Genomic DNA, 10,187 nt, shown 5'->3' with positions numbered 1-10,187 from the left:
GTGCCTTCACATTTTTTTCCCAGGTTTGATATCGAGATCGCATAAAAGGAGTTGCTCTTTTTCATCCTTGTTTAATGGTTCTACACAACATGTAGTCATAAATCCTTCATATTGCCATTACTTTGTATTTATTAAATAGCTCGTGAGTGTTGTAACGACTGTGCACATTTTGCACAGCTCGGAGGAACTTTTTCTGTAATACATGTAGCTTTTGTAAATTTTCTTTTCTCGTAGTTACCCATACCAAATGGCAATAGGTAAATCGGAAAAGAAAAAGCGCATTGTAAATTAACATTATTACTTTGCGAGGTAGCACATTGCGATGCCGGTATATTAAACCTAAAACACCCACCGGGGTGGCGCAGTGGTTACGGTGCTCGACCACTGTTCCCAAGGGCGCGGAATCGAATCCCGGCCTCGCCGGCCGCTTTTCGATAGAGGCGAAAAGCAAGACGTCCGTGTGCTGTGCGTAGTCAGTGCACGTTCAAGAACCCCAGGTGGCTGAAATTTCCGGAGTCCTCCACTACGGCTTCTCTCATAGCCTGAGTCTCTTTGGGATGTTAAACCCCACTACGACAACAACAACAACCTGCAAAGACCTACAACGGTATATCAAACCTGCAACTTTTCCCGAAGATATCTCTCTGCACCTCATCTTTCGTTGTTACACCACTCTCATCCTATCAATGATCATTTCTATAGCCCTTCTTCCGATATATGTTTCATCTCTCATCATCACGTGGCCACACCAACGGGCCGCTGAATGCCAGTGTGACTTCATTCTACTGAACAAAACGCTGGTATTAGGTCTCACCTTTAGTTCTGTTTTCCAAAGTTGTTTTCTTCAAAGCACCTGGACAGAAAAGCGACGCCATCATTTCTGCGAGTTTATTTAAGGCCGCTTATTCTTCTAGGTAATGCACAATAGACACTTCGCATTTGGTGCAGTGTTTGGCCAAGCATATGAATTCAGCTGGGAAATAGCAGCAGCGCTGCGGTGGTCTCCGCTGTGGGCAGATTCAATTTCTTTAATAATACATTTATTTTAGATGTTGTAATTATAATACACTGAAGTAAATGGCGTTATAGGCAAATTTGTACATCATCTTGGTATATATCTGAGGTCCTTTCTTAGAAACATTTGTGTTGCAAGGACTGAATCTCTCCAGCCAGTAACTAAGCCAAATACGAAGCGTACTCTTCCCGGCTTTCGTACTCCAACTCGCAGTTGAAAAACAACCGCCACATATCCCCGTTCTTTATAGCTAATGTTAAAACCTTACCGCTATTATCATCCGAATAACTTTGTCGACATGAAAGCATTGCACGGTCAGTACAAGTCAGACTAAAAATACTCAAGTAAGATTCAACCGACTGAGCCACCCTATATAGCAGTTGCACTCTCGAAGCTCTTTTCACATATTCTTATTTAAATTCTTATTTAAGTTCTTATTTCATCCCTGCTGCCAACCGAAGCACACGTATTTCAACCAGTCAGTTGCGTCGAATGATCATGTGATGCATACAAGAGAGTCGCGCGCTTGTATACGCGCCTGTTGCGGCTCGCGAACCCTTTGTCTGCTCTGACCTGTTCCTCCTTCTCGTTTGACCTTTCTTCCTCATTCTCTAAAAGGGCATGTCCGTAGCAGCTTTCGATCATTTCTTTTTTTCGTTCGCCATTATTTCGTTCTATTTTCCTCAATTTTAGCAGGGTTAGATTTCGGAATCGACTCAGTACATTTGCCAGAAATACTCTTTGGAAACTGGTTTCGCTATTTTCCGCGCTCATACAGGTGTCGTTTGACGATGCTACGGAGCCGCCACTGAGCACCACAGAGGGCATGCGTGTCTTACAAATCAAGTATTGCTCATCTCCTCTTTCTTTTTCTTTTTCGCCGTTCCACCCACGACTAGTTGGCCTTCGCCAAGGCAAGAAAAAATGCGGAAAAAGACGCTCAAAGGCTGCGAAATTAGGACTACGCAAATACATGCTTCTGTTTTACCGCTTACATTTTGTATTCCTTTTCTTCCTCCTCTTTCCTGCCTTTAGTCAAAGCTTTTGCTTTGTCGTTCTCAGCATCGAAATACCACCCTCGGGGAGATATTGCGATGCTGGGCGGCGACATCGCGAGCAGCCACCGCGCGAGAATGGAGCTGCGTATAGCCTTCGGACTTCAAGCAGCAATTCTGGATGCGCTCATGAACTGATGAAGCTGATGACAAGCTTTGTTCGAAAATTCCATCGCACCGTAAAGTAGTTTCCCAAGCATCTGTTCTGGCGAGCACAAATGCAAGTAGCATTGCATGGAAGAGAGAGCTCACTCTCCCAGAAATAAAAAAAAGGTTTTGCCTCGTCACCGAACTTGAAAGGCTGAAAAGGGAGACGTGTACATAAGGTCAATATCCAGAGGAAAAGTGACAAAACGCTTCACGTATATAAAATCTGGCAGCACTGGAAGATAGTGCGACGCTACGTACGTCTCTGATGCTGATCAGTAGCGCAAGAACCTGTTATATATGCCACTCCACTCGTCCCCATACTGTGAATTTCCATCTTGGTTAAATATATAAAGAAAGGGAAAGGCTGCAAATTGATATAATCTGTAACTTTAAGCTTGTAATATCCGGCGTATCACCTCAGAGTGTAAAACGCGATTTTGTTTGTTTTTTTTTCGCTCGCAAAACTTCGTGGACTGCTATCTTAATTCAGGAAAATGAATTTTCAGATATATAGGAGACCCACTGAAGAGTATATCAGCCCAGTCGTGGCCAGTGATGCAGTGGTTAGAGCGTTCGACTGCTGTGCTCAAGGATGCGGGTTCGAATCCTGGTTGCGGCGGCTGCTTTTCGATGCAGGCGAAAAGCAATTAAGGTGCCCGTGTGTTGTGCGATGTCAGTGCACGTTAAAGATCTCCAGGTGGTCAAAATTTTCGGAGCCCTTCACTACGGCACCTTTCATAGCCTGAGTTGCTTGGGACGTTAAGCACCACAGAACAAACCAAACCAAAAATAAACCAAAACAAGATACGACTTTATAGCCGTCAAACAGCCTGAAATTTCTGGCACGTCATGGAGCAGCTTTGATTTTCACTCTTGATTTACTGAGCGCACCCGCGTTTTTCCTCACAGTGTTATTATCCTCAGGCATTCTAAAATCATCAAAATTATTGAGTTCGGTTTTGTTTTACCATAATTTTTCTTAATAAATATCACACTTTTTCTAACATTTCGGCATATAAGGGACTGTAAGTGATAAAATTCTGCAGTCTGATGTTTATTTGATACTTTGAATGTCTGGGAATCGCTATAAGCTAATATCAAAAGCGGAACTATCTATACAGTGGTCGCCCCCGTACCCGTAGCTGCTATGGTAACCCGAACTTCAGGCATCCGTCAGTTCGCTGGCCTGATCCAGGTTAGTGATGGCCGTACTCAGAACTTAAAAGAAAGATTCCGAAATATACGATAACAGCTCCTTAAGTACTTGTTCGGACCTATAGCACGGCCGCTTAATAAAGGTGCGCTTCCACTGAGTGGCCGCGCCTGTATAGTATGCCAGTTAATGATAGAACGGCTGCGAATAACATCACTGCTTTGTCTCTTTACGAGCTAAACTCGCCTAGCTTCTTAGTCGATTAGTTGATGCTGCCTCCCCAATAATCGCGCCCGCAAAAATTTCCACGCCAATGGGACAATTTTCAGTTTCGATCTGTGTAACTGGGCGCGTGTAGACGGGTGGAGTCGATAGCCGAAGCGCCAACCGCAGTCGGTCTCATTGCCTCAATACTGATCGCGCACCCTTTCCTTGTTCTCCTCCTTTGTGCATGCGCTTTGTCGTCTTTGACTTCGGTGCTCTAGCCACCGCCCACGACATGTCGGCCTTGGGCGCAACAAATGAAGCCTGACGACGCGCTAAAGAGCGGCACAATTAAAACCAGAAAGAGAACCTCAATCGGCTTCGACGTGCCTCGCTTTTGTCTTCCCTTCACGCGCACTCACATCTCGCGCGTTACGTTTTCGGGTCACGTTCTGCTCACTCAGCGTTAACGCTCACCCTTAACGTCCACGTACGCACACAGGCGCGTACTCGCCGTCCGTGTCGACAGGAAAGAGCCATGCAAGCCTCCCTCGGGCGACGCGCCCGCAATCGAGCGGTGGCGATCGGCTCGCTTAGCGCCGCGCGCCTGGTGCGATGTTTGGCTGCCGTCGCCGATCGTGCCTGGCATTCGCGAATGTCGCCCAACCGGAACCGAACACCCCATGAACTTGGAGAATTGAACGCTCGGCTCCTGCATACGGTGGCATACATGTATATTGCATACTATACACGATGTTTAATTTGAAAAGCATACTTTAAAAAGAATGTGAGAAAAGGAAGAAGCTGCAGGTATACTATCAGGCTGAAATCTGACCTGAGCACCACCTGGAAATGATACACAATCTTTTTCCTTTTTCCACTTGAAGGGTCTATAGACGTACACTTTCATCAGCCGGTTACAAATCGATGTGGGGCCCCACGCAAGGACTATCATCCAGCACTACCCGCATTTGTAACCTGCTCGGTCGACAGTGCATACATTTTCTCTTGTCGCATCATCTCAATCTTGTGCTACCGCCCGGAGAGGCTTGACCTCTCTCTGTCCACCTTTGCCGCGGCAGCTGCACAACGCAGCTTTTCTGAGCTGATGGCGCTGTTATAACTCGTACATTGCGTAAATTATGTAGGCTTGAACGTCTCGAAACGACAGGTGGTCTATCAGGGGCGCCACATGTTGGGTGCTCCGGGTTAATTTATACCAACTGGTGTTTTTAACTTAAGCTGAAATCGCCCAGCGCACGGATGTTTTCGCGTTTTGTCTCCATCAATATCGCCTGCCATGGCCGGCATCAAACCCCTGACCTTGAGATCATCAGCTGAGTACGGAGCTGTACAGCTGTACAGTATGTCTGTCCTGAAGGATTATGGAAGCCAGATTTTGGATGCGCGTATTCTTCTTTGTAATGATGCATGGGACGGATCGCCATGTTGTATTCGCCTAAGAGTGAATTAAATTTTTTTTTTCATTCTTTCATTCAATAGCCGAGCGATGGCTGTGACGTCAGGGCTTGATCTTGATCCTGTCAGGCATCAAAAGATGGCGATATAATAACTGCTTTGTCGTTCGAATTCACTGCAAGACAGCCCTAAAGCTGGAATGACGTCAAATGAAGAAGCAGCGATTGTTTGTAGTTCTTAATGCCTCACGTTACTTACCACGTACATTTGCGTCGCAGCCATCGGTCGCCTGTTGGAACGAGAATCAAAGCAACAAACGAAGATGAAGTCAGTGGTAATGCATATATAGATGGCAGACGAACACCACTTTATCTATTTATGCTAACGTCACTACAAAGAAGAAAGCATGCTAGCAAAAACGTTGTCTACTACTTTATTAAGCAGCTCGATGACGTTACCCAGTGTGAGGCGATCGCTATCTTAAGCGCAGCGATAATTAAATACGCGCCGCTGCTTTGACACACTATGTACGCGAGAAAAATAACTTGCCGTGAACCTCTTGTTTTCCTTCCATACGAGTAAAGTCATGTATACCTCCTGACGCGTCCCATTTGATTCTTACTATATTGTATCTCTACGTTATCATGCAAGTACTACTGCGGGCATGCGTACTACAAATTTGCAGAAATTCAAATATTCATAGTAAATGGCATTCGCGTAGATCGGCAGAAGACGCTAAACTAAACGTGAAGGTATGCTGCAGAGAATGACTATGGTAAAGAAGAAAATACGACAGATTATTTATCTGTGTATTCACAGGTAAATAATAAAGTGCGTTTCAAGCAATACAACGTGTATGCATTTCTCTATGCATTTTCTGATTGTGCACTCAGCTGATGTCCGATGGGCTATATTGTACTGCAGGGGACGAATAAATGAAAGCTTTAGTCGCTAAATATGACTCGAACGAAAGGGTGAAATTTCTGCTTATATGTTGCTTAACGTTACCCATGTCCTTACTCAAGATTACACGGCGTCTGTCATAATAAAATCGACTACGTGTCACACGGTTTAAACCCTTGCTCTCTGCACATTTTCACGCTGTCACCTCGACGGCTTCAAATTGTTTGGAAATGTATGCTATCCTCACAATGAGCGATGCATGCGATAGAGTCGCATATTAACTCTGTCATGCTCATGCACCGAAAACAACGGATAAATTTTGCCACTTCTAATATTTCATCACTTCTTTCTTTCCATTGTTGTTGCGGAAATAACTAGAGCAGGGAGGTTTAAGGAAAATGTTAGAGCAAAATTAAAGGTAACTAATTTGGATGACTGGGTGGTTAAAAAATATAATAATCAGTGGAAATGGGAAAGTAGGTGCAGTATAAATCAACCACACAAGCAGCTGTGTGCCTCCAGAGAACTGCATTGAGTCCTTTAGCGTAACGTACACGTAGAAGTATACCGGTTTACCGGAATCTGCTGGGCACACGCACGGCAGAGGTGGAGCAACGTGTGGCCACTGCGCGGGCGTAAGATGCGTTCGGTAAACCTGTATACATCCACGCTAGTACGTCTCTCTAATAACCAGTTATAAATTTATCGAAACCTCATTCAATACTTTTGTTTGACTCAAGTTTGCTCATCCTTTAAATCACGGCGCCTCTAATCGTGGAACCTGCTATCATCACTCCAATTATGCAAGCTCACTAATTAGCCCTTGCACCATGGGCAGTTATGCTCAGTAAAGATACTTTAGTGAACCGCTGTTGGTTGCGCCGTCTGTGTATTGCGCATTCAACCGCTGATGACGTCAGCGCATGCGAGTTTTCGTACGTCCTCAGAACGTACCGTTACGTGTACAGCAATATCAGCAGGGCTCTCCGGGGGCCTCCATGCAAACCAGCCAGAAGCTATCCCGTACTTGGAATATTTTTAGTCCGTATTCTTGGCGAATTCAGACGAACGTGGTCCGGAAACTACGGTGAGCCTAAGCCGAACATGATTGTGAGCCTTACGATGGAAATGAATCAGGTGTCGAATTCGATGCCGTACATTTTTGAAGCAATCCAAAAAATTCCATCCGAATGTTTACGAGCAGAAAAAGAACTTTAGCCCAAATTGACTCGAACCAGCACCAAAATAAACAGGGCAATTCAGTTCCCTGTAACACGAGCAGTTTGAATGCCCATTGAGTCAATGAACATCAAACTCAGCGGTGATCGGCCAGTGCCACACGATGGTTCCTAATTACTGTTGAACTCAATAGCGATCGACGAGTAGGGATTCGTGAATTACCTTTGAAATATCAATAACCATTGAGAGAAGCCTTGTACGCAGTAGGCGCGGGAAAAAATTCAGAAGAGACACTTAGGATCGTATGCGTATTGAAGGCGAAAGCTCACTCGCTTAGTGTGCTTCCGCGCTAACCGATTCCCACGACCATAGGTGGTTGGTGGTGGATTTATGCTATGGAGTATTTTGGAGAGGGGATACTGTTCGCGACTTACGTTGGCCATTATGTGTGGCATCGCTCTTCGTTGGCGACCAGGGAAGTGGCGTTGAGGGTAAGTAGGGCAGAGCGACATCCACGACTCCAAGTCGCCGCCATCGGTGTACACATGGCCCGGTCGGTTTGATGCAGGCCTAAAGAGCGGACTTTATGCCTGGCACTTCCAGAAAGATAAGGAGGAGCCACTGTAGGCTTATAGTTGGTTCCGAGCGGGGAAGAGTAAATGCGTTTCCGTGTCGGCAGGGAGACCGAGGGTCCAATAGCCAGCTTAAAGTCGTTGGCGGTGACGGGCAGAGTCTGGGCATGCTATGTCCCAGCGTGTCAGTGTCACCGCACGAAAGACAGGAATGGGGAGGGCGCTCGGCCGCATGCGTACGTGCGAGATGGAGGTCATGTACATCGTGTGCCCTTCAGCGTTTATCAGACAAACTCCCCCGTCGGGAAAGAGCCTTCCTCCTGCTCTTTCCCGACGGGGGAGTTTGCCTGATAACCGCTGAAGGTGTTTTCCCGCGGTAATGCGGCGGTAAGAATGGAGGGGCCTCACTGCCTTTCTCAAGAAAAGCCTTGAGAATTCTTGAGGTATGGAGTCACTAGTGACTGGGGTGGCGGGCCCCGTTGTCATAGGCTGCTTTGGCGAAGTATGCCCTCTGTATTCTTCCTGCTTCTCTGACGGCGCCCACTCAACTCCTCATCTGGCAACTCCCGCTGCAGTATATCACGTGGCGTAACGAGGTGATTAGGCCATACAATTGTAGGCACATATGTCGGTTCGAATCCCTATTGCAAACTATACTAGAAGATACACGTCAATGATACGGCCATTCTTTTTTAACCTACACCAGCTATACTAGTTTAGCAAAACACATTTGGAAGTATTGGAGTTTTTCAACACTGATGCATCTGGTATATGTTTAAAAAAATGGCGGTAAGATATCACACCACAGGACGCTATATGAAAAACAATTGCGTCACATTTTCTGCAAGGAAGAAATATGACACCGTGTGGAAGTACATTAGTGATGCCGAAGGGGCAAATGGCGCGCCATAGGAGACCAAGGCGGAAAGGCCCACTGCAGGGGTTCCTTGGCATCGTTCCACACTCCGATTCGGAGGCTCGATAGTGGCTGCCTGTCGCAAATGTGACGGCAGTGAGCAGCGATATACGAAGAGACCCTTAGAGCGGTAGCTCTACTACTCCAAGTACCAACCTAAGGACCGCTTCAGTGTGTGTGTTTGACCGTCATGCTCGAGTAAGGTCAAACCGGGACTTAGCCTGCCAAGTGACAAGCCTGGCTTAATGCAGTGAAGTATGGCGAACTGGTGCGTGACTACATGACTGACTACGTTACTAATTACGCGTATTATTAGTTACAGATAGTTTGTTAATTGCGATGAATAATTGGACATCCCGCTGCTGCATCAAGTCATATATCGTTGGATAGTTAACGCCGAGCATAATTGCATCGGCTAATTGTATTTCGTTATTAATTACCGTTAATTATTTAATGGTGATTGAAATTTGGACTTAAGCTATATTTTCGTCATATATTGTTGGATAGCTTACATCGAGTACGATTACTCGACACTAACTACAAGACTTAATTACCATTAAATAGGTAACTGTGATTAAAAATTGAACATTACATGACAATTTCAAGTCATTATATCCTCTAGAAGGTTTCGATAAGTAGAATTCGGAAACATGAATCATGCATATATACCAGGGTTAAACAGCAATGATTTTTCACCGCTTATTGCGGACAATTTCTATTCACGCCACTCATGAACCAAGTAAGGTTTTCTCCTTAAAAAAAAATGGAATGCAAACTTAGAACAAACCCTACCTTGAGCAGCAGATGCGTTTGGTCACATCGGCCTGTGACGTCATAGGAAATCGCGCACGTACCATGAGCTAAACTGGCTCGTGTATTCGATAATGCTGACACTGCAATAAAAGTTGATTGAACTGCTTTCGGTTGTCAACTGCTACTTCTTGATCCAGTTATAAACCCAGGGTAAAGAAGCAAGATGAAAGTTCTGCAAACTGCGCGGCACGACCTGCGCGTGACACTCGATTCGCTCGACCGCTTCTGTTCCTGCCGTGCGCGCAGCTGACCTCAAAAATAATGGGCGCGCATTACCATGAGCGCCAGACTAATGGAAACGAGAAAGAAGAAAAAAAAAAACACGACCCTAGTCGCGGACAGTGTGCGAATTGCCATCACAGCGAGTGATTTCTGGCGAAACACGGTCGACACCCCGTGCGGCACCCGTTTGACCGGCATCGTGTTGCCGACTGAAGGCGTTGTCTCGTCACAGCAGTGGCACAGCTTCGTTTGTAAAAGGGGCGAACGAGGTGCGGTACGGCGCGCTGAAAGGGCGGTGCCTGTGGTGCTGCGGTGCCCACTTTTCAACGCGACCGAGAAATGGCTCCCATCGGCACCTGATGGCGGACGCGGAGCGTGCTTGCCTCATTTTCCGCTTTCCAGTCCGCATGCGCTGTTTGCCTCAGCACGCTGCCACATACAACATGCGTCTGCCTATCTGAATTTAGCAGTTTTATAACTTTGGCCCGCAAAAGGAAGTATCACTGTAAGCTGCGTGAGGCAAGCCCTCGTAGTGACCTTCCATGCTCTTTCGGTATCAGCGAGTGCCGCCTTTGTTACTCTGCGC

General features: G+C 46.1%; 1 long non-coding RNA gene across 1 annotated transcript in view; it reads right to left on the bottom strand.

The window, feature by feature from the left end:
* Window positions 1-753: 753 nt before the first annotated feature.
* Window positions 754-10,187, bottom strand: part of LOC146185693 (uncharacterized) — a 59,620-nt gene continuing 50,186 nt past the window's right edge. Inside the window, exons 2-3 of the long non-coding RNA XR_014707812.1 lie at window positions 5,255-5,285; window positions 754-853 (exon numbers count right to left, since the gene is read on the bottom strand). This is a non-coding gene — a long non-coding RNA (uncharacterized LOC146185693). The remainder of the gene's footprint in view (window positions 854-5,254; window positions 5,286-10,187) is intronic.

This window comes from Amblyomma maculatum, chromosome 6 (genome assembly GCF_055883805.1).
Source record: "Amblyomma maculatum isolate TAMU_Amacu chromosome 6, ASM5588380v1, whole genome shotgun sequence".
Classification (NCBI taxonomy): Eukaryota; Metazoa; Arthropoda; class Arachnida; order Ixodida; family Ixodidae; genus Amblyomma; species Amblyomma maculatum.
The sequence above is the reverse complement of the archived record's forward strand: the minus strand, read 5'-3'. Positions and strand labels throughout refer to the sequence as shown.